Source organism: Trachurus trachurus (genome assembly GCF_905171665.1).
Source record: "Trachurus trachurus genome assembly, chromosome: 1".
NCBI lineage: Eukaryota > Metazoa > Chordata > Actinopteri > Carangiformes > Carangidae > Trachurus > Trachurus trachurus.
In genome coordinates, this window is record NC_139891.1 from 30489564 (window position 1) to 30515423 (window position 25860).

Genomic DNA, 25860 nt, shown 5'->3' on the forward strand with positions numbered 1-25860 from the left:
TGAGTAATCGTTTTCCAGCAGAGAGAAGGCAAAGATGATGAACCTTGCAGCGGTGCTACCTTGAGATGCTGCTCACTGCTGGGGAGGGTTTTTTACACCTCATCGCTGAGCTCAACACTATATTAAATTAGACTTTGACATTTTACTTCGTCGTGACAAAGAACCATTTTGTGTTGACTCATGGTGTTGTTAAGTTAAGTGTTATTTCTTTCTCTTTTTCTGAGCACAGATTGAGGTTTTCAGTGTGGGAGAAAATCTGCATGGACAAACACACTGAACAACAGAAAGCTGACAGAGAGGTCATCCAGAAAATGAACTGCAATAAAACGCTCCACCACTGAGCTAACACCCATACTTTGGCTGATGAAGTCATTTTGTGTGAAGTCGAGAAAGTAGGACCTCTTTTATACTTTATCAAAATCTATGTAAGGGAAACTGTTAGCTCAGGTGGTAGAGTGGAGCACCTCCAATCTGAAGGTTGATGGTTCAATCCCCAGCACCTCCCTTTGCATCTCTGAAGTGTCCTTAGGCAAGATACTGAACTTGCCTGTTCATCATCGGCGTTGTAATGTAGAAAATATTCTCTGTGTGAACCGTTTAAACTCTCCTCCACATAGCTGTGCAGCACGATTGCTTGACTGTGCCATAAATCTATAACCCAGTATGAACCGTATAGCAGCCGATGAGGCGACGACATGGACGTTAACTTTAAATCAGCACAAGAGAACAAACCTCGTTTCCAAAGATTCAATTCAAGTTCCGAGGCCAAAGTATGAAAAAAACGCCCTATGACGCCCTCAAGTATTCAGCGTTTCCAAGCAGCCTCTCTGACCTCAAAGTAGGTCTTGTTCACTGAAACATATTTTTTGTTGCACAACTAACTGAGCAGCCATATCAAACTCTTAACATCTGGCCCAAAGTACTAAAAAATCTGATGTTTTGATAATTGGTTTGAATGAATGAATGAATATTTTCCCACAAAGTTCCCAGCTATGCTCTGTGAAACATCCACTTCATAAACAGTGCATTGACCTCAATATGCATCTCATATCTGCCCAGGAACAGTCAGAGATTAACGCGCCACATGCGTCTTCATCAACATGGTCCAACCATAAATTGCATTTGGCCCAGTGTTGGTGATAACGCTGCTGTCAGATGCAGCAACGGCGGCGTGTGTGTGTGTATGTGTGTGTGGGTGTGTGAGTGAGTGTTTGTGTGTGGTAATAACTTTGTCCACAGCAACATGAAATCCACTTAATCTCCATCCCGTAGTTTACTTGCTGTCCTCCGGGCTACTAGATTAAAACATCTTCACTGCACCCACTGAACCGCGAACACCGGCCTTGCAGTGGTGTAAGCAGTGTCCTGATGCACAATAGGATTTACAGACCAATTTTTCACAGTTATGGAACAACTAAGTGCACGCCATGGACGCAGGCGACGATGCAGCGCGTTTATCTTCATAACTCGAAGAAAGACACGGAGAGAGAGTCTGTTGTTCTTTTTTCAACATAACCATGAGGAAGAGGCACACGTTGCATTAATTGCTGAATTATGAAGAGTCACTTATCACCTTTACAATCAAATAGGAATTACAACAGTTGAAGTGGTTGGTACAGTCTTCAAGGATTTTTTATGCAACAGAAGAATAAAAGAGCAGAGGAGGAGAGAAAAGAGCAGATGTACAAATGACTTGAATAGAAGGAATCTGTCAGTGACAGCCTTGGGCCCACTCCGTAAATTTAGAGGAGATGTCTCCAATAAAGCATTTACAGTGGTAAGTATGCAGCCTTAAAAAATGGATGCTTAAAACCCTTCTAAACAAGCACTTAGATAGTATTTACCCCTGTTGATGGGTAAGTGGTGAGGACTATAATCAATTTACCTAATAAGCCTAAATAGCTGCTTGTTGTAACCTGTAGATATAATAGATGTGATGATATAATATATATAATTTGTAATACAGAGCCACAAAGTGATGACAGTCAGGAGCAGAGGGAAAAACTGTTGACATCATAAGACATAAGACTCTTAATTGATCCCACATATGGGGAATTATCTTGTAACAGTAGCCAAGAGTACAGTATGCATAAAGAAATAAGGAATACAATATAAAGGATTTACTATGTACAATAATATATATATATTATATATATATATATATATATATATATATATATATATATATATATATATATATATATATATATATATTTACATATAAAGATATGTAGAAAAATATATCAAAAACATGGTGATGATGGTATCCAGTTTCTGAGGAAGTAATTCAGGGTGAGCAATAGTCGGGGTGAAGAAAAAATAAAATATATAAATCACAAATATCAATACTCTAATACACCAGTTACAAGCAGCTAATGTTCTCTCATGTAAGTGAGATACATGATGTGCAGCGCTAACAGGCTGCTGAATAAACTTTAATTAGCACCCATTAATTTGCCAAACATGACGACCGATGTAATCACATGTACAACATGAGATGAGACATTTTTAAATCATCGAATAAAAAAAAGGTGAACACAACAGCAGCAGAGATATTGTAATATCTATATTAATAATAATATCTAATGTACTATATTGCAAATTAGTGTGTCCGCCTGTCCGGGACGTAGATGGCTGTGGCTCAGGATGTGGAGCAAGTCGTCCACTAATCAGAAGGTCGGGAGTTTGATGCCAGGCTCCTCCAGTCTACGTGTAAATGTGTCCTCGGGCAAGATACTTAACCCTTAAAATTGTCTCTGATGGCTGCTCCATCAGTGTGTGAGCATGACAAGAATAGAAGAGGAGCTGTATGTGCAGCAGTAAAGTGCCGTGTGACTGACTGCGAGAATGGAGCTTCCATTGTAAAGTGCTTGGAGAGGTCGATAAGACCAGAGTAGTGCTATGTAAGTGCAGTCCATTTACCATCTAACGTGATGGAGGTATTTCTTTTCAATTTTCGTTGGATCTACACTGTCAGTCTGAAGTCTTTCATGAAAAAGGTGTCCCATTACTTGGCCCTTAGATATAGAGAGTCTAAAGCTTTTACTAAAGGAAGGGGAACATTTGCAATTTAAGATAGAAAAGTAGCAGCCATCTGTAAAAACCACTGCTAATTAACAGGAAGGAGGAAACTATGAGAAGGGCAGCAGCATGGTGGCCTGTGTTTACTGCAGATAGCGAATCAGTGCCATTAAAGAGGAACTATGCAGGATTTTTACCTTAGCTATGCTACATTTTTACCTTAATCAAACAGCTTTGGAGTAATTGTGATGGTTAAATAAATGACTTGTAACTTGCGTCTCCTGGCTGAAAACCAACTTTGTAAGATCAGAGCCTCCGACCCGGTGTCCCAGCTCTCGTCTCTGTGGCACCGCGACACAAACGCGCCCTGTAATCTGTAATCTCTTGTTAGTGACAGATAAGACTACACAAATATACACATTGTAAAACGTATATGATATATAATTTTATCCACCACCACTCCTTAGATTGCTTTTGGCTGGCTTCATTAATTAAAAACAAATGCTCATAGCCGGGAGGAGGGTTAGCAAAACAGCAGAAAAGCTGTAAATGCCAAACAACAGACTAAATCAACAAATAGTTAAATGAACTCTACAGATTATTGCCAAAAAAGATATTGCACGATAGGCTATTGCACCAGAAAACCAGAGTATTTGGTCATTTGAATGTGATTTTAAAGTGCAGTGTTGAGTGCACAGTGACAGCTCTGGGAGAAAAGTTGTTGTAGTGTTGGTTTCATCTTTTTTTTTTTTTTTTTTTTTTTTCCATAATCGCAAATGTAATAAGAAAAGACATTTAACAAATCTGCAGTGAAATGTTATGACAGAAAGGCATGTAGAGTTTTCTGAGAAGTAACACAATACATGCTGAGAGGTATGAAAATGAGCCAGCAGTGTTTCATTGAGGCCAAAGAATCAGGTTACAGTATATTTCAATATCCACAGTTGAACTGGCACTGAGCTTAAAGCTTAACTTTGCCACATTAAACTCAGTAGGTTGGTGAAGCTGGTGTGTATCTGTACTGGTGGGAGAAGGCTCAGGTTTACGTCATGTGAGTGTCTGGCTGTTTCCTGGAGGCACGAGGCCCCAGTGCAAACTCAATTTGTATTGAACCATCAAAAATACCAGCAGAAAGAATTTATTCATTTCTGGCGGACGCTGCGTAACAATACGACACCCTGTGCCAGCTCAGTGCTGACTGGACTCTTTCCCCCCCTCTCTCTGTTTCTCTTTCTCTTTCTCTCTCTCACACTGTTGAGACGTTGCACCGCTGTGCTTCGGTTGCTGCCAGTCTTCTGTTTCAGATTTGTGGTGTTGAGCAGGGAATTCCTGTAAAAAGCACTTTACAAGCATCACTTAATTGGCTGCAGTATTCTTTTCCACTACTGTTGCTGAAGGTCAAACCTGTCTTTTTAGTTTTGCCTCTTTCACTTATCTGTCATATAAATTTCAAATAGATTTCACAATTTGCGATGTAGATGTTTGTTTTTTTTTTTTTCACATGGTGCATTTGTGGGATTTTCTGTTCATGGGAATAAAGCAGAGCATTGTCAAGAGTCAAAGATGACTGGACCCCATAAAATCCTGACAACCACAAAAGGGAGTCGGGTGGTGGTGGGGGTGAAATAAAAATGTTTTATGACAGAAACAAGAACAGGAATGCTTAAAAAAAAAAAAAAAAGAAAGAAAAATAAACAACGAAAAGGAAGCACAAAGGCAAACAGAAGAGAGACAGTGGAGCGTGACAACAGACAGACTGACCAAGACAAGTGGGAGCACAGAGACTAAATACACAGGGGAGGTAAGGGTGATTGAACACAGGTGTAGCACATCAGGACGGAGCAGACAGTCGGGATCAAGACTGAAGAGACACAGAACAAACCATGACGCTCATGCAGTCGTGTTCACAATGAATAGTTTTATAGGATGCTGTGATTTAGCTCAATAATAAACATGTCAGTAGTGCATGGTTTACCTGGAAACCTGAGTTTCTGGCCTCCTTTGTGTGTGAACACTAACATTTAGCATGAGTGAGATAGATCCTTTACAACAGGGGTGTCAAACTCATTTTATTTCAGGAGCTAGAGTGCAATTCTATTTCAAGTGGGCCGGACCAGTGAATTAATAGTATAATAACCTATAAATAACAAGAACTCTAAATATTCCCTTTGATTTAGTGCAAATGAACCCTCCTTTTACAAAACATGTTATAAACAAACTGAAATTTCTTAAGAAAAATACTTGCAATTTGAACAATATTATACCATATTCATCCTGCGGGCCGGACTGGACCCTCTGGCGTGCCGGTTTTGGCCCGCGGACCGTATGTTTGACATCCCTGCTTTACAAGGTCAAGTGTTGGACAGTCCAAACCTCTCTATCTTTAAGACTCATTTCCTATCTAGTTTAATATGTGAAGAGTGTGTGACTGTGGACGATAGTAAATGGAAAAACAAACTAACCAACGGATATTATCGTTCATATTCTGTCTTTTACACCAACTTACTGTAACATACTGTGCTTTTTTTCTATGTTTGTACTTAAATACCTGATGTTTTGAAGGGGGAAACATATAACTCTTGGTTATGTTCATATAAAATCAGGCAAACCAAACAATGACAGTGGTTTTCCTTTTGTTGATGCAATTAAAGGGATATTCCAGCGTAGGAGAGTGAGTGAGTTCTTTTTTCCTCTTTTGTAAATACAAACCAGTCAAAGCTAGCAGGTGTTTGATGCCTCGTATTATGTGCTGAGAGTGAGACTCTATTTGTACTATTGATGAAGTCTGGTGCTGTTCTGAGCATTATTTGTGGCTATGAGTGGTTGTTTTGATGGCGGTTGGCTCTTGGCTACAAAGGCAGCAGTATTTTTCTGTCTGGCTGTCTGTGAAGAAGTCGCTACAACTAGAGAAAGTTTGTGGTCGGCATACTTGATCTCTCCAGGGGGTGTTCTACCCGTTCTTACCCATGGTCTTAGACTATTGGTTAAACTTAGGCCGGAATATCCCTTTAAGTAGGTATTACAGCTATTTCTACCAGCTTTCTAGGAAATGGTTTGTTGTTTTATTTAAATATTACAATTAAATGAGATGTTTTTGTATCTAAAGCACTGATATAATCTTTGATGGAGATGAAGCGTTGTACTGTGTTGAGTGCTCTTTAATTTACAGTTTTCTCATCAAACCTTCAACACCATGTTGTGTTCTGCATTTTACAGTGTTGTCGAAACATATTACTTTTGATGTGCTACTGTGGGGACTCATGTGGTTTCATGACATAAAAGAAAGAAAGAAAAAATGTATAATTCCCCAAAAGGAAAAAAATAAACCTAACAAACTTCTCTGCTTTGTTTTCCTTCCTCCGTTCCCCTCCTCCATCTCTCCACTGCTCCCCTGGGCTCCTCTTCCACTCCTTCTTTGCAGTGATGGGTTAAACAGCTGAAGGCTGTGTGTTTTCATTGTGGTTGAGATTTATCTTGGGAGAAGTGGTTACACTGGGAGAGGAGGAGGAGGATGTGGGAGGAGGGTGTTGAGTGTCTGCAGAGGTCCAGCAGGAAATACGCAAAGAGAAGAAGGAGACACAGAAGTATTTCTAAAGACAGGATGGTGGGGGGGAAGACGCAGGACTTTGAAGCACACTGTTCCTACAGGCGATGTACAATATATATGCTAATATACAGACCTGAGATCTACCTCCTGTCTTCACTTGCCTCATACACATTCCTGTAACCCAGCAGAAGTGTTGTTTCTCTGAAAAGCTTAAAACACAGGGCTTAACTTTGAAATTTTATTTAAACAAAAAACTGAACATCAAGATAAAAACGTTTAATACCTACATTTCCCATGAGGGTTTCGTCTTAGAGTGTACCTAAAGGGATTTCTGAGTGACGTTACTTACTGCAGAGTCTGTGCTGTAGCCACCGTAGCCTGAGATGCAGCTTACTACTCCAAAATACATCTACTTTTCTACAGTATGCTGTAATTATATACTGGCACCACCGCATGGAGGCCACAGGAGGAGGAGTGACTGGTCAGCTTTGGCAGCACTGTCTCTTGTGTAATTCCAGTGGAGTTTGTTTAAAGTGAAAACAGCGTGAAACAAATTGTTATGAAAAAAAAAAGAGGTAACACTTCATAAGTACACACTATTAAGCATTAGTTAAGCATTAATAAATACAGATTTCTTCATTTATAACACATGAATAGTTATTAGTATGTAGTTTATAAATACAGTTAATGCTTATCAATGATGAGTAAAACATTTTTTCATGTGTTATAAATGATGAAGTCAGTATTTATTGCACTTATTATAAAATGTCACCAAAAAAGGCTTTGAGATCTCCTTTTCTGTAGGAAGAGACAAAGATGCAAAGATAAGGATTGTTGACTTTGAATGTCGAGCAAAAATCCAGCTGTTAATTCATTGTTGATTGTCTTCGACCAGATATCTGAGATAAAATGGCATCATTAGCCGATAGAGGACAACGATACCCAGTGATACTGCAGGAGAAACTCAGGGACAAACCGTTCTGAAATCAACTGAATGGTAAAGAAAATGCAAAACAAAACAAAACAGGAAATCGACAGTGAAACCTCATCAGCGAGAGCAACATATTTGTTGAGCAAAGACCAAGACACATTCAGACTGAAAAAGTCCAATATCAAATCAGCACACAGAGGCATGTTGCTTCAGACATGATTACCAATCTTTCTAAAGCCCCGGCTCGCTTTTGTGAATGAGTGGTTTGTGTGTTTCACTGTGTTTGCTCTGAACATGGCCTTGTAATAAGACAGCAAAATAAAACCATAAATCTTCTTTTCATCAATGTTTATCAGCCTGAGTCATTTGGGAAAGGATCTCCAGTGCAGTTTTCTCTGGATACAAGGAGACTGCAGACTGTGACAGGGTCCAGTTTCAGGGCCGGTTATAGATTGAACTGGCGCCTCGTCCTAATGTCTATGACAAATTCACAACAAGGCTGCATTTCTCCGAGCCATTAAGAGAAAGCCTTTGGTTTTGGAATAACCTTGTCAAGCTATTATGACATTTTCAGCCTTGACATGAAGACTTTGAAGGAGTAGGCACGGCTACACAGCTTGTGTATTTATACCCCAGGTTAATAGGGATCAGGTGTGAGTCATTTTTCAGCTAAATTGCCCGAGCTGTCTGCACCACCTACATGTACCGCCTGGTGCTGGGAACCCCCCATCACGGAGGCAACGGCGCTATTGAATGTGACTTTAGAGATGTGTGTGTGTGTCATGTCAGTGTAATCAAAATGCAAAGACGAACAACAAGCGAGCAGACAGAACAGAGAAAGGAGGAGTGGAGCTTTGCCAGAGAGATTTAAAGTGCCTGTGTGGGTTTTTATGCCACAGCAAAGACTTGCATGCAAAAAAAATCAAATACATAACTTAAAAACTAGCTGCTGGAAAATCACAGCCTGCATGGGTGACTCATAAAAAGTGTATAGTTTTTGTTTGTGTGTAACAGTAGAAGACAGAAATTTGAAGGGGGGTAAACAGGCTTTTATTTATTTCTTATTTTTGTCATGTTTATATTTAAGGGGAAGCGTTTTCTCTTCCCAATTTGTGCAACAAGAGAAGCAAAACAAAAGAAGCGGAGAGAAGAAAAGAGACATCAGAGGAGCGACGCACAGACAAGAAGAGAGAAGGAGTGAGAGATAATAAGAGACAGGCAAAGATGGAGAAACCTCATTATATTCTTTCTCTCCAACGCATGAAGAGCACTGATTAGCCTGACCCACATCGACTCCCTCTGAAACTAACATTTAATCAAGGCTTTGAAGAGCTGCAGCTCATGGTAACTGCCCGCTGTTTACCACTATAAAGAGGAAGTAAGTGGAGGAGGAAAAGGCAAAGGGACTCTGAGTTTCAGAGTTGGACACACTAATTTGGATCAATTAGTGAGTGAACTTCACATGGCAAACATTTCCCATTGGCTGCAGCCGCTCCCAGACTATTTTGTAACGTAGCTATAACAGTGCTTTTATTGTTGAAATTTTAATGGTCCCATGCAGCAAAACTTCTGTCTGTCAGGTTTATCATTAGCAGTGGATGTGGATTTACTGTAGACAAACTGGAGGTTTTTGTGGGGGGAAACAGACGAGGAAGCAGATGGTTAGAGAGAGAGAGAAGGAGGCTGGAAAATTTCCTGGTGATGCCACCGGGGAGGGGGGCCGATTTCTGCCAATGTGGGAATCAAACCCACGACGAGCGACCTTAACATCAGGAGTCACACAGACAGAGCTAATCAGACAGACACTTGATCATCTCCTTCTCTCTCTCTCTGGACGCTGATATTAAGGAGCCGTCGACCTGTGTGTGTTCGTGTGTATGAAAAATGAAGCTGATGATTTGATCTTCTGATCTTCACAGCTCGGTACAGAAAAACCTTCTTCATGACAACTAAGTAGATTATTGTTTTTTTTATGCACTATCAGCATTTTTCCCCACTGCAAATTACAAATTGTTGAGTGTACAGTATGATAGCGTTTCCTCTTCCTTTTAATTCCTCAGTGTTTTTATTTTTGTGTGTGTGTATGCATGCATGTGTGTATGCAAATGTGTATGTGTATGTCTGTGTTTATCGTTTTTATCATGTAAAGCACTTTGAGCTGCTTCTTGTATGAAAAGTCCTCTACAAATAAAGTTTGATTGATTGATTGAGATGTTAATTTCAAAATGACTCACTAACTCAAGTTTGATTAAGGCTAAAGGTTGTGTATGACTAACTTAGTCTCAACTCTAATTTTAATGTCTTTTTCTTTTTCGGTTGCTGTTGTAGCACTTTGAGATGTCTTGTTAAATTCAATCCAACTTTATTACTTACTTACTTTATAAATGTAAAGTGTTACAAATAAAATCAGTATTATTATTACAATTATTAACTCTTTGCCCATTTTGGATTCGCCAAGAGTTTGGCCGAGTCTACATCCATCTTCAGTTACAGTTTACTGCCTTGACACGCCAGCAGCCCATTAACATGTTGTTATTTAGCATGTTAACATAATAAAATGCTGAAGTCAGACAGAGCAACAGTCCGGTGTTACACTGCACTATGAGATCATGTTCTTACTATTTTGGACACTTAAAATATTCGCCTATCCAAGGCGTACCCAAAGTAAATTGAATGCTGTTCTTGAACTGTTTGGAGAATATGGATGGGCTTGGTCTCTTTTGAAAGGTATCACTCTGAAGTTTTTCCCCAAACTGAAATAATCACTATAAGTGCTACTATCATAGAGATATCTAAGTGGGAGCACACTGAATTAGAATGTTTTTATTCTCGCCTGAATTTTTTTGTTGCAATCAGATGCCTGAAGATGAGTGTGGCTGAGAATTTTTGCTGGAAAACACAATGGGACTACAGCATGAAGCCTTACCTGGCCCCAGTTCAAATTTGATAACAATCCTGCTAAAAATGAGTATTTTACACATGTTTTTCTAAGTGTATATCTAGGCGTTTTCCTAAAGTTGCCATTGAGAAACAATACATGCGCCAAAGTGCAGCTTTTGCAAAGTTACGCATGAAGATGGCAGTGCTGCCTTTTCCCAGGGACCGTGAATGCAGCACATCGTTCGTTTCGTAATCTCATTGGCTATTCAATGCTACAGTTTCCATCGGGATCGGTTCCTATTGGCTGAAGCCATTCAGCGCTGTCGGAGGGGATGTTCCTCATGAGACACAGCCACTCATTCGCTATTGCAGGCGGCAGCCGGGGACAGGGAGCTTGTGATTGGTCGAGTGAGCTGTCAATCGAAAGGTCAGAGGGCAGCGCCATTTTGTAAAGTGAAATAAACATTGTTTTCATGTAAACGCCGGACTTATGAGGAGAAATAAACGGATTTACTGGATATACAATGCGTAATTTCATAAGATGCAGCAGCGGGATGAGGTTATCTACCGGTACAACCGTGTGTTTTGGACTAAATACTTTACTGGATTGGATTTACTGGACTTTTCTGAATGTAACGACACCAAGTTTGTGGGGAAACCCTGTGATCCTGAGCCTGCCCTGACACAAATCGTGAGTTATATCGGCTTTTTACGAACTTTGTTAGCATGTTTATAGTCTGATTCGAGTGTTGCTGTGATGATTATATTTAGGAATGGTCGGCATATCTTTAATCACAAGAGTTTTAGCTTTCCAACGATATGTGGCATGACTATTTCAAGTGACTGGTGACATCCTCTATGACACCTCCCTGATTAAAACCCCCCCGCGGGCCCGCCGGCGGGCCGTCGGAATGGCAAGGGGTTTTAAAGCTAATGAACAACCCATAAATTTACAGTTTTATGAAACGTGATGATGCCAGCACTCATGAAAACAGCCCAGTACCAACGGACATGTTTCCTCCTATTGAATACAAAGAGTAGGCTATAGGAACATGAATAGGATAGTGACATATGAGTACTGGGTCACAGCAGTGGGAGGCAAAAACAGGTAAAAGCAGGAAAGCTGTGGGAACCGAAATATGAGTCAGAAAAAGAAAAGAAAGAAATAGTGACGGCACAGCAAGAGGGAGAAGGTAAACAGCGCCGCACAAAAAAGAATAAAAGTGAATAAAACTGAGAAGGACGAGTAAGAAGGTGACCCAGGAAGGATCAAGGATTTGATTCAAGTTAAACTTAAAAAAAAACAAAAGGGTGAAAGATTAGGAATATTACATGAGCATATGGGAATGAAACAGAGTGAAAATGACCCCCAAAGCCACAGGATGAGGAAAAAACTCCATCAAGGCAAGCTCCAATCAAATAGACAGCATGACCGCGAGATGAAAAGACCTAAATGATGTGAGGGGAGTGGGGGTGGAGAGCAGGGACGGCAGGAGATGACAGAAGGAGAGAGGAAGAGGCGAAAATTGGATTGTAAGAGCGAGGAAGATAATAGAGTGAGGAAGAGATGGAGGGAGGAAAACGCTGGACATATAACGATGGAGACAAGAGGGAGAGAGAGAGAGGCTGGATTGAAGGGGATGCTACAAGCTACAGTGTTGAGTGAGTCCTGACTCAGAAAAGTCATAGACACTAACAAGTGTGTTTGGTTTAGCAGCCTCAGCTTTAGTTTTGGCCACAAATAATGAATCTTTGGTAACACTTTACTTGACGCCTATCTCTATAATGCATTATAACCATTTATATGGTAGGTATATGGTTATAATGCAGTTATAGCACTGTATAACTATAGTTATAAACACTTGTAAATGATCATAATGCTTTATAACAATAATCATAACACACATAATTGTTAGTAACTAGATGACAATGCCCACATTTATAATTCATTATGAATATAGTTATAATGTGTTATAATTGGCCTATAGATGTGTATAACTAAACACATTATAAATTACCATAAGGCTTTATAACAATAAGCATAACACATCATAGAGCAATTATAACTCTATTATAATACTAAGACCTTCTAAGCCATTATAAAATGCTCTATGATGTGTTATGCTTATTGTTATAAAGCCTTATGATCATTTACGAGTGTTTATAATGATAGTTTTACACATCTATAAGCCAATTATAACACATTAAAACTATATTTATAATGCATTATTGATGTGGGCATTGTCAACGAGTTACTAACAATTATAACGTATTATAATACCTGACCATATAAATCATGATAAAATGCTTTATAGTGTGTTATGATCATTGTTATAAAGCATTATGATCATTTATGAGTGTTTATAACTATAACAGCGCTATAACTGCATTATAACTCATTATAAGTACAGTTATAATGTGTTATAGAGATAGGCATCAAGTAAAGTGTTACCGAATCTTTTTCTCCATGAGCAAAAGCAACAAAGCATACAGGATAGTATTTTTTAGCATTAACATAGAGGAATAGCTAAATAATGAAAATACTGCATGAGAAAATGCCAGCGGTAATTTAAAGTGACCTGGTGATCTCACCTCTACTCGCCCAGGGAAGACTGACTTGGCAGCAGTGCGTGGTTTCACCTTCCCACGGCAGTGCGTATATTCCTCTATGTCTCACACACTTTAATTAAAACCAAAGCGAAAGGGCAAAAAGGGAAGTATATAAAATGTTAATTTCATGTATATATCCAAATTTGGCCTGAGATAATGGAGTTTTAGCCGAGCAGTCGTCAGAAGGTTGTTTCAAGGTTTATGTGTCTAACTCATAAAGTCAGAGAGTTACTGGGGACAGGGGGGCTGCAAAGCACTTCTGCTCTCCTCACTGTGTGTTCAACGCAATGGAAACTAGTTAAAGAGAGCGTGTTACACAAAAGACGAGGACAGAGAGAGATCTTAAAACTCTAAGTCTCTAAGCCACAAATACCCGAAGGTAATTTGCATGAAAATGTGGAAGATGGTTAAAAAGGTTTTATGACGCATAAAAGATTTTAGGTGGATTAACACATTTCTATATTGTCCTATGAGATCAAAATTTTTTTTTTTACAAAGATTAAGAATTCATACAGTAGGAAAACATGGTTCTGCACAACAAAACACTTCATCTGTTGTTGTGTCCTGAGCAAAGACCTTTTATTGACTTTATGTCATGCTGTGATCTGATACAACAGATGCTGACAGGAGATCAGCCGCTTTGACACATCTGACCGGTCATGGAGGACACACTTTTTTTTTTTTCATTTCCTTTTATGTACTGATCCTACAGACTCTGCTGAACTTCAATTTAAGAGAGACTGTTTGCAGAGAACCAGAGGTATGAGAACCAATAAAGCCACTGAAGCAAACAGAGGACAGATCAAAACCAACAGAGTCACAGAGACGAGCAAACTAAACAAAAGCACACAGGAAGAAATTATAGTGCACACAGTCAAGAGCTGGATCTCAGTCTGTCGCAGTATATCATGTTTGCTAGCTGCAACTGGCTGTAGAAAAAAATGTTCAAGGTGCAGAGAAACCACATGGTTAGACACTTAGAATTTGACTTTAGAAGATTCTGCAGAACATCCAAGACATGTCAAGTTTATTGCATTAGTCTCTCTTGGGAGAAATTTGTCTTGGATAAATGGAAATTGTGGTATTGAAGTTACAAAATTACAATAGAAAACCACCACAATAAGAAACAATGAAAGGACAGATGTGCAAAAACATTAGCTCATGATGAGCTGTGCAAATTAGCCAATTACACATTCAGTCATACATTTATTCTATAATAAAACATCGGATAAACACAGCACACACAAGTACACAAAACCCTCCCCTCTGCTCATTAATGAGCTCAACTAAAAGCGGAGATAGACATCCTTCATGCATGCATACATAAATATATATATTCATATTTAAAGTTGAAAACTGTGAGGAAAAACACTGCTGTAATGATGCATAGATTAACCCTGCACAAGAACATAAAACTCATACAAACATAGATGAATACTTGCAGTCCCCGCCGCTGGATGTTCACAAGAAAACTGCTCTTTGCCACTCTCACATACCATACAGGATTTGAACCTATGCCTCCTGATCCAAAGTCAGTGGCATAACCCAAAGCACTACCCAACTGAATGGTCTCATCTCACCTCCACCATTGTATTATCTTACAGCACACTTCACAACGCAAAATACAATTCCTTGTGGTTTCAGATACAAATACTTGTCATATCCTACTTGTTATAAGAAAACAAGCTCTTCTTCAACAGATCTTGTTGATCTAATGGTAACATACTTGCCCCAAATGGGATTCAACCCTGAAGCCTCCTGATCCAAAGCCACTGACATACAGTAACCCACTGTGAGATAATCCAGCTGGTTGTGTTGTTCCCTCAGGTCCACCACACTATTATCTTACATTACACCTCCTGATTAGACTGATGATGTCAGTCCTATAACTGAAATGTTCTGCTACCGATTACAGCAAATGTATTGTCACAACTGTTCATTATAAGAAAACAACCCGGGCAAAGATGAGCTGTGCCAATGTCATTAGCTACTGAGCTATCAAGCTGAATGTGTTGTTCAGAGACAACTCTGACTCTCCACACTCACTCACACAAATACACACTAACACGTTGACAGCTCCTTCCTGTCAGTGGTCAGAGGGAATGTGTTTACCATGTGTCTGTTTAACTCTGTTTGTACATGTTGTGACTCCTGATTTTAAAGGGAAACTGTGCAAATCTGGTCGCGTTTCCACTGTTTTGCTCACCCTCCTCTCGGCCATGTGCATTTGTTTACAACAAAGCTGGCGAGAAATCAATCAATATAACAGTACATAACGTTATATATCATATAAAATGTTGCATTGTGTATATTTGTGTAGTTTTATCTGTCATAAACAAGAGATTACGGATCACGGGGCGCGTCTATTTATTTATTCATTCATTTAAAGAGGACAGTGCATGTTAATGAACATAATAAATGTAAAGGTGCCAGTGTTAGCCAAAGGCTAGTTCGTGTCACGGTGCCGCAGAGACAAGAACTGGGACACCGGGGTGGCAGTGATGATCCTGCAAAGTTGTTTTTCAGCCAAGAGACACTACGTGGAAGGCTCTCTCGTAGGTGTCTTTTATTAAACCATCACAATAACTCCAAATCTGTTTAATTAAGGTAAAAAAAAATGAACATAGTTAAGCTGAAATAGTTCCTCTTTAAGGTCACGGGATCAGTTCCCATGTTGACAGAGATCCTATCTTGGCAAAGCCCCCAGTGACACTCTCAAACTTTCTCTGAGGTTAATTTCTACTTTGTAATGCAGTCCTGCATTTGGAGGATAAAAGCACCAGTGGTATAAATGAAACCTGCAATCTTTGTGTTTATTTTTTCATCCATCTAGAATTAGCCCCCCATCTGCTGCGGACTGCTTTTACCCATTGATCCCAACTCTATTTACATTCTGTCTGACCACTACCTTATTGTTCTGTCTTATTTGTGGCCACTCACTGTGTCCAACTTCATTGCCTTGTTATGTTTATATACTACCAAGCCGATTCAGCAACTACAAAGTCGAAAACATAATCATTAGCTGGATTATGTCCAGGGGTAAGGTTTTCTTTTTCTTAATGAATGAGACGCTACATTTTCTTAACAGCAGGGAAAACCAGGAGGTGGCCGCGGTGTTGGCTGTTGTACAAAGCGCACAACTGTGACACAAGAGACCAGGGTTCACGTTCACACTCTGATATAAGAAATTCACATCGGTTAAAAGTTAGAGAAAGTACTGAAATGTAGCTACTATCGTTACTTGTGAGTTAATTTTGTCTCTCCATCATTAAACTGCCCAGGTCTCTGTTGACAAAGAGATTATGGTGGGGCTATAGATTGAATAACAATGAAAACACAGTAAAAATCGACAAATAAAAATACACTTTCAGTTTGGGCTGATGCAAAGGGAAGGGAGATAAATACAGGATACTGAAAATTGAAACAGATAATAATAGGGAAATAAACAAAGGTACACACACACCTTTGTTTATTTCCCTATTATTCCCTGTTTCAATTTTCTGTTTATATCCTGTATTTATCTCCCTTCCCTCAGCCCAAACTGAAATTTTATTTTTATTTATGCCATCTTTAGGCATTATATTCTCCAAATCAACTGGCTTCATATTTGTATGTTTTTCCTGCATATACAAATTTAAAGAGGAACTATGCAGGATTTTTTCCTTATCTATGCTACATTTTTACGTTAATTAAACAGCTTTGGAGTAATTATGATTACATAAATGACTTTTTACAGGGAGAATGGAGGCTCTCTGCCTTCCATGTAGCGTTTCTTGATTGAAAACCAACCTTGAAAGATCAGTCTCTCCGACCCGGTGTCCCAGCTTTTGTATCAGCGCCCTGTAACCTGTAATCTTATGTTTATGACAGATAAAACTACACAAATATGCACGTCATAACGCGTATATGATAAATAACGTTGTCCACTGCTCCATGGATTGCTTTCTCACCAGCTTTGTTAAAAATAAAATGCACATGGCCAGGAGGAGGGTTAGCAAAACAGTGGAAAAGAGAACAGACTTGCATAGTTTGCCTTTAAAAGCCTTAAAATGCCTCAGAAGCTAAAGCAGATGTATTTTAGTTTTTGAATAACATGTCATTTTAGAGAGTCGGTATAAAGTCAAGTGGAATCAAATAAAAGAGAAGAGTGTGTTTGTGTGTCTGTTCAAGTTAGACCTATAGCTATTCTCTCACATGCGCTGCTCCTCTGTTGCTCTGCTTTCCAGTTCACAGAGAGAGATACCTCTTAGCTTTCAACAAATGCATTGCTCTCAGCCATGACACGCACACATACACACTACAACACATGCACACAGAGAGTCAAAGTCAGAGAGAGGCTGCAGAATGAATTGTATTCATCACACACACACACACACACACACACACACACACACACACACACACACACACACACACACACACACACACACACACACACACACACACACACACACACACGGCTCAGTCTCAGGTCTCTCCTGCCATCTGTCTCATCTTCTTCCAAGTTTAGTTTCGACAGATGGGACCCAAAGGTGTCACGCAGAGCTGAGAGATGATACAACTCCTTAAGAAAAAGAAAACGCTGGTAAAGATGTTAAGAGACAAAGAAGAGCAGAGAGACAGAGACACACACACACACACACACACACACACACACACACACACACACAACGAACAAAAGACACTGTGACAGAGAGACAGGCGGCGCTATGAAAGTTTTATATCCGTTCACCAAGGTACCACATGAACTGTGAATACTTTTGACATGTGGAGCTGCTTGGGGGGTGGATGCACATTCAGCCTCATTCACATCACTCTGAAATGTTATATTACAGTGTGAATATTGAATATTTGGTAACACTTTCTATGAAGGTCTAGTTTATAATGCATTAGGAGCACATGCATAAGACGTTATAATGCATTTATAATGCTTTATACATGTCATTATAATGGTGTATAATCATGTATAAGAACTTATACCAAGGTTTATAAAGTATTACAAGTGTGGACATAATGTATTATAAATTAAGCACTTATAATGTTTTATACCTGCATATAAAGTGACAACAGTGTTTGAATGAAGAATCTGAAGTCCTGGGTCACATAACACATTATAACCATCTATACTCTAGCCAGTGGTAAAGACAAACATAGAACTGCTCAACATAGAACAGATACTAAATACTCAGTTATGGAAAGGGCGTAATGCCTTATAAATATCAATAATATGTTATAGGGTGACTTTAAGAGCTTTTAGTAAAGTGACAACACTGTATGAAGTTATTACCAATTGTATGACATTATAACACAATTATAATAACTTAGGAGCAGTATTTTGGTGGCTGTAAGTAAAGTGTAAGTCAACCATAATGATGTTTAAAGCAACTCTTTATTTTGCAGAAACAAAATGGTTTATTGACCTATGGAGAGAATATAGGTCAATAAAAAAACAAGTCTCTTACCAAACCAAAATCAGACAAAATGCATATTACTTATATCTTTAAAAAATACTTTTAAAGCTCTACAAGTTTTAAATACGAAATAAAACAGGTAGAGGCACAATATTTTGGTACTCTTATCAGCTGATGTACCTCAGTTTTCAACAGTTACAAATTGCATATTTATGAATGACATGCAGGAGTCGGCCAATGATAAGAAATCTATGATTCCTGCCCAATCACTGCTGGTAAGCTCGCCACCTTTCTCAAAGTGGAAGCCATCTTCGTCAAAGTGCGACTGCTGCTGGCTATACCATCCTCCATCATATCCATCTGTCTCAGCCTCAATCCCTTAGAATACCTTTGACAGAAATAGTTGATTTTAGTAACATTAAAAATTAAAACATAAATCATGTACAGGCAATCAGATGTATATGAATAATTTGGACCTCAGCATTTGCATATGGGTATTAAAATGGGTAATGTTAACAAAAAACACCAACCGATGGGTGAACTCCAAATGGCTTCGGAGAGGCCTACGAGAGTTGAAGAAGATCTATCCACTTCTGACAGATCTCCTCTTCTGGCGATGGCCTTTTCTGCCACATGACCTAATGGGTGAGTAAGAAAAATAATGTTAATAATTATCAATTGGTGATATATTTAACCAACACTGTAACTGATAATTACAAAATATTAAGTTACTGTACATCTGTGCCTGCAGCAGGGTGGGGATATACCCATACCAGATGTCATTTATTATGCGTTATGGATAAGTGCTACATGAATTGATGAATTAATAATATCCTAGGAAGATACAACAACGCGCTCCTCATGCAGTTGTCACCTGTGATGGCTGCAGGTGAGCCGGCTCGACAGTGCCTCCTTTCATTATTTTCTTTTTTTCACTAGCCCCCCATCCCGGTCGGACATGTCTCTAAAATTGCACACTGGCCTACAGTCAAAACTCAAACTAGCTACATGGTGCACGCTATGGGGGTGGCCCCACTCTTGGACAGTTTTTAATGAGGCAATGCTGCCCTGACATTTGCGCGCACACAACAATGTAACGTTACAATAGTAGCGAAGTTGTGCAAAACACCATCATCAGTTGCTGAACGGTCCCGTAAAAAACAATGAAAACCGGACATATTTACTAATTCATATCTCCCCCTCCTCCCTCCTCCGAAGCCGGATGTGAAAAGTGGACATGTCTGAGCATAAAATAAACGTAGCAATGGCGTTTCTTATATCCATCAGCTTTGGAGACAACGTTTAGGTGCATGGGCCTCTTGCAGGTGGAGCAGGTCATGCACGCTTTAGGATTCCTCTTCTTTGCATCCATACAACTATTTTTCTTCCGGTTGCGTATCGTGTCCTCTTCACTCAATAAATTTGCCATGTTGACATCCTTCACCTGAACAGCCAGCGGGCAGCGACGATCTCCCATGGATCCATGCGATCTCCCGCTTGCGTCCAAAATTGCCTTCTGGGACTGGTGCGTTCACGCAAGTCGGAACGCTGGGAAAAGGGAACTCTGAGTTGTTAAAAATAAATGTAGCCTAATGGTTCTCCAACTTGTAATTCTTAGTTTAAAGTCTTAAATTCTGCTGTCTTTTCAGAGCTGCTTTTTGTTGACATTTCAATGTACATTTAATTTGTAATTATACATTAATAATGGTTGCTTAGTTTATCTTACACTATGATTACAGCAATATGGTTAATTGCTATTGTATTGACTAAATTAGTTAGCCTGTGTTGGCAGCATAGGTTGGCAGGTAACATTAGCTGAGAGGTTATGCAAGTGAACTGAAATCAAGCAATTGAATTTATTTAGCATGAACAAAATTTATTGAGTGTCAGAAACCAGAATTTCTGAGTTCTGATTACTCCTGAACGTAGCACAGGGGACCACGACGACAGAGGGAGGCACTTGACTTCAGGTTTGAAAAGAAAGGCGGTCTGCAAAAGGCAACGAAACCAAACTCAAAGGTAATATTTTTCAACACGGACTGTAACTATGAACAAAATGCATAGGCTATAGGTATTTTGGGGGGCTTTGGCTTAAGTTTTGTCGGCCAAGCTCAAACGTTAGCATCCAGGCCACATGGGTAACATTAAGCTAATCCAGCCAACATGTTGACAAAGCAAAAGTTTGTGCATAGTGCTAATGTGGGAGCGTTTTGCTGTAAAGTTTGAATCAAATTCAAACTAACAATAGCCAAAGCATAATGCTTCAAACGCTAACCCCCGGTTGATTATGTTTTATGGATAGCCATGTACAGGAGAAGGGGAGCTGTGAATCCTCCGCCACCGAAAGACAACAGGCAAAAAAGAAAAAGAAAAAGACAAAGACAAACTCCTGCTGTGGAGGAAGAGAAAATGGGTATGTATTGCCATTTTAGGTTGTTTCTTTCCTGTAGATTGTCCAAATGGCATCATTAAGTGTATAATATTGAAGCATGTAAGTTAGAGCTGAAACTTTATAAAGTTAGTCATATTCAAACCATTTAACATTAGAACATTTTAAGTTAGATGATGCCTGGTTGAGTCATATCCAGCATAGGCCTAAAAAGGTTATAGATTGTGTTTCAAACTTAGCATAGCATCCCTGTCAAGGTTGTCATCCTTGCTAATGTGTTGTGTGCAGGTCCTACAATCAAGCATGAGCTGGCCATGATCAAACTTCAGCTGGAGGCAGAGCGAGAGCGCAGGAGACTCCGAGAAGAAACCATCGAAATGCTGAAGTCCGATAAAGACTACCTTCAGCGTGAACTGACCAGCAAGGCTGAATTAATGAGGGAGCTAGTCAAATCTGGGAACAGATCGGTGGAGCCATGGGGTCCATGAAACCTGCCTTTGAAGAAGTTGGTGTTGACCGCGCAACACAATCGCCAGAACGGCAGAGCCCCTGAAGCTTTCAGAGCTCTAGGCCAGTAGAATGAGAAGTTTGAAAAGCTCTCCACCTTTGTGGATAGATGACACGCAGCTATTACAGCTGAGATTAAAGGAGATATCAGTGAAATGTTTTTGTTAATATAAGTCCTAATTAGTCATATTTTCCGTCAGCAATCACTTACATAGAGTGTTTCGACCGGAACACGAGTCTCTCCGTCACTCTGCTCTGCTGTAACCCGAGGAGAAAACATTTCTTCTGGGATACAAGTGTTATCCAATGAGGAGAGAGAACGGCATGAAGGGCTGTGTGTGCAGCCAAGGGATGCGCGTGAATGTGGTGACGTAGCACGAGGACCAATTGATGCCTGACAAGGGCGGGGGCTGCTAACTCATGGTGCGTTCAAAGAAACTCGTACTTTGTGTTTTTCCTTCCTGTGAAGTCATACCAGTTCGATCTGGTACGAGTTCACGGGTCGGAAGTTACGAGTGGCCGTTATAGGGAACTTTCACAGACAACAGGATGGTAAAAACACGAGCTACGGGTTACCTGGAACGCTACCAAGTCGTAGTTGTGACTTGAAGCTGTAACTTACGGTTTCAAAAGCCTGCCTTGAACGCAGCATTAGCCGAAACGGCCGTGAAGCTGATATCTGCTTTAAGGAGCGCATAAGTGAAATGAAAGAGAATGGTACTTTGCTATAGCCTGATGCATCAGCCGCTTACTTCATTACATTTCATATAGCGTCTGAACACGAGCCATAGGGATTCGTTTGCTTCCGGGAGGCGGTTGCTTACATTTGCTTCAACTAATCGCTGCTGCTTGGTGGTCACGTGTGCTATACACCGGTTAAGCTCATAGGTTAATCTTGAGCGCTTGAGTTCAACGTCATCGCCTTCACTTACCCGTCTGTTCGCTGATTGGTCCATCCGCTCTGGCGGACGGAGCAAACCTAAACGCATTGCTAGTTCCCTGACTACATGGTTGAGGCAAATTAAATTTGCCGGAACCAGTAGGCGGCGCTAGCCTGGCTAACTTTGCTACCCATTGCACATTAAATGTGCAAAAAAGCTAGTCTGTTCCAAGATATAATTTGTTATGTTATAAATTGCATTCTTTAGTCTCTCTTTTACATATTTCAATTGTATTGATATGATATAATATAGAATAACACGCACCTTTTCTTTATATTTTGTTTTTGCAAAATAAAGTTGTTTTAAAGATCATTATGGTGTATAATTTTTAACTTACACTTTACTTACAGCCACCAAAATACTGCTCCTAAGTTTTTATAATTGTGTTATAATGTCATACAATTACTAATAACTTCATACAGTGTTGTCACTTTACTAAAAGCTCTTAAAGTCACCCTATAACATATTATTGATATTTATAAGGCATTATGCCCTTTCCATAACTGAGTATTTAGTATCTGTTCTATGTTGAGCAGTTCTATGTTTGTCTTTACCACTGGCTAGAGTATAGATGGTTATAATGTGTTATGTGACCCAGGACTTCAGATTCTTCATTCAAACACTGTTGTCACTTTATATGCAGGTATAAAACATTATAAGTGCTTAATTTATAATACATTATGTCCACACTTGTAATACTTTATAAACCTTGGTATAAGTTCTTATACATGATTATACACCATTATAATGACATGTATAAAGCATTATAAATGCATTATAACGTCTTATGCATGTGCTCCTAATGCATTATAAACTAGACCTTCATAGAAAGTGTTACCGAATATTTCTCCATGTGACTTTTTCTTCTGTAGCTCAAAGTTGCATCAGGAAAAATGTTAAAGAACACCAGGTTTCATCAACCTATGAAATCTTTAGTTTATTTCACAGTTTTTCGTTTTTTGTTTGATTTTGTTGCATTAAAGGTCCATTATGGTTCAGTTCTACAGTGTTTTATTTAAAATTCTGATATGTGGCTCTCAAGAGGCTATAACCCTCTCTTCTGATTGGCTGACTGTTAAATGAGTTAGCCCATAAAGATATCACAGATTTCAGGAAAACACACAGAGAAATCAATACATGCAAGGTGGGCGGGGCTTGTGGCTTGTGGCTTGGCTAAGAGCCGGTGACTGCTTTGTTGTGACATCACAAAGTTACAGAAGTCCTGATGGCTCAGTTTCTGAATAAAGGCTGTTTTTATTTCTCTGTGGACTTTGAGGCTTTGGTTTCACAATGTTTCTATAGAACCTAGAGCTGATCTATAATCAAAGCAGACATGGGAATCTCACTTTGTATACAACATGGGCCTTTAAGGTTTTCAGTCAAAATGACATTTCTTCAGTACACTACAGCAGACGGTGTACTGGAATAGCTGTATTTTATTAGCTTGTTATTTATTCTTTGCCCACTGGACAGCTGCCTTTGGGCTGTGTCTAGTTTTGAGTTTTACTGAATCTGGATTTTGATCAACTTCGCAGATACTTTGTTTATTTTCACACACATCAGTTGCTATACACAGATAAAGTTGTGTGTTTCACTTTTCACTTTTCTTTCAGCTCTGTTTTGCTGTCCAACTTGATCCTGAAGGAAATGTCTGGTTTTTCAGCTGCTGAAGGCCTCACCATGTTCTCGGCTTTCTCACTGGGAGTAGTGGTGAGAATGAGCTGCAGTCTGGAAAACAAAACCAATGCAACTGCAGACTTTATTTCCACGAGTAAAACTTTCTCAGCACACCTTGTATTTCTATACATTTTTAATATGAACATATTGATTATTGCATCTTTAAACCACCAACCTTGCTGGTGCAACACATCATAAATAACAGGGTTAGAGAGGTGAACCAATATTCCTCCAATGAGCCAACACATTTCACTTTGTATTCAACTTGTGCGCCCAGATGTGGTGTCAGGATGTACAGCGCTTTTTCCTCGCCCACAGGAAGAGCCAAACCTTTAACTTGTAAATCCCGACAAACTCCATATTAGATGAACAGAGACGTGACTGTCACATCTGCAGCCAAGTTACGTAGTAGGACCTTGATCCTGCTTAGACCTGCTATCAATGATAAACATGCGTCGATACATATATAGCCGGGAGCCAATGAGCAGGATGGGAACATGGAGGAAGGGCGGGCTAACTTCGAACATATGGATGCCAAAAGCAGTAAATAGCATCCACTGCAGACTCGGATGAAAATGAAGAGCATTTCACGCCAAACAGGCAACTTCGATTAGGAAAATGTCTGCTGTAATACCTGCTTTGAAGACAGGAGGGGACTCACGAGCCCCCCGGCTACAACAGGACTATAAGAGTGAGTGATAGCAGCCATCCCTCCCTCAATAATCAGCACTGAGCAGCTTTAGAGCAGCGCCGGCTGTGTGCACTGTGTTCAGATGTTTTAGTATCTCCTGTCATTTTGAATCATCATCAGTGGTTGAAAAAGAAAAAAAAACATTTGAAGTTCACAGAGTTTTGAGACTTTTGAGCTGCTGCTGAAAAAACCCTGAACTGTGTGATCCTGCCTGTGTCAGAATGGAATAAAAAATTATTCCTTATTAAGGGTTTTTAAAAGGAATATTTAATGATTGTTTTCAAAAATAGTAAGTTGTTTTTATGCTTTATTAATAATTGAAAATGAAAATTCATCAAGTATCCATTAAGCCATTGAGGCTGATGCACGATGGATTCTGTTTGAGGCCGATTTAATTTTGCTTTCAAAACATCTGATGATGTGAAAAAGCTGCATAAGCTCTGAGCGACTGCACAGGTGCAGCTGCAGCTACATGTGGTTGTTAAGTGTGAATGTGGAGATGAATCAGAAACTGTGTATATGCGCGAGACCAGTGAGTGTCTCTCCGGTCACCTTGTTGAGTGGAGAACAGGAGCCGCTCCCTTCACATCAAAGGTCCAGACGACCGCAAACTCAAACAAATAGTGTTCAAATCACAGCTCCAAGTGCCGTAAACCTGCTTGGCCGTGACCGACAGACTTTCAACGTCATGCTCCCTCACTTTTCTTTTGTCTGCACTTTATATTTAACATCTGATGTATCTGTCTGTATTTATTAGATTTTTAGCTTCCTTTAACTGGATTTGTGTGAGGGTTTTATGTCTCTCTGCACCAAAGTGTCGGCACAAATGAGACATTGAACTCGTGAACTTCTGTGCTCTGAAAAAAGCTGCAAGAATAAAAGTGTCTAAGTACAGGGCCACACTTTTCTAATGGGGTTTTAATGATGTAGGAGAGACTGTTTCCTTCTTTTTTACAAAGGAGGCTAAATTCAGATGTGAAAGAATGTAACTTCCACTATTTTTGACCAGTTGTATTGTTATTTAATTTAGGTCTTAAGTTTAGGTCCTAAACAGTCTTTTTCTTTTTTGTTCTTTGGAGTGAATCACCGCACTCGCCATCAACGTATGCCAAGGTGCCAGAAAACCACAAAAAGCCTGTATGTGGCGCTGTAACGCTGGCACAGAAATACACCAAATACAGCGAATAAGACATGGAGTTTGTGCGAAAAGCTTGCACGCTGTCAAATAAACGCGACAATGGTGACTGGGAGTTGT

The 25860-nt window shown here is 39.6% G+C and overlaps 1 protein-coding gene across 1 annotated transcript in view; it reads left to right on the forward strand.

Moving 5' to 3' along the window:
- Positions 1 to 24394: 24394 nt before the first annotated feature.
- The window catches only part of c1qtnf6b (C1q and TNF related 6b), a 28668-nt gene continuing 27202 nt past the window's right edge, over positions 24395 to 25860 (forward strand). Inside the window, exon 1 of the mRNA XM_083983562.1 lies at positions 24395 to 24605. The gene's annotated coding sequence lies outside the window, so the exon portion shown is untranslated. The remainder of the gene's footprint in view (positions 24606 to 25860) is intronic.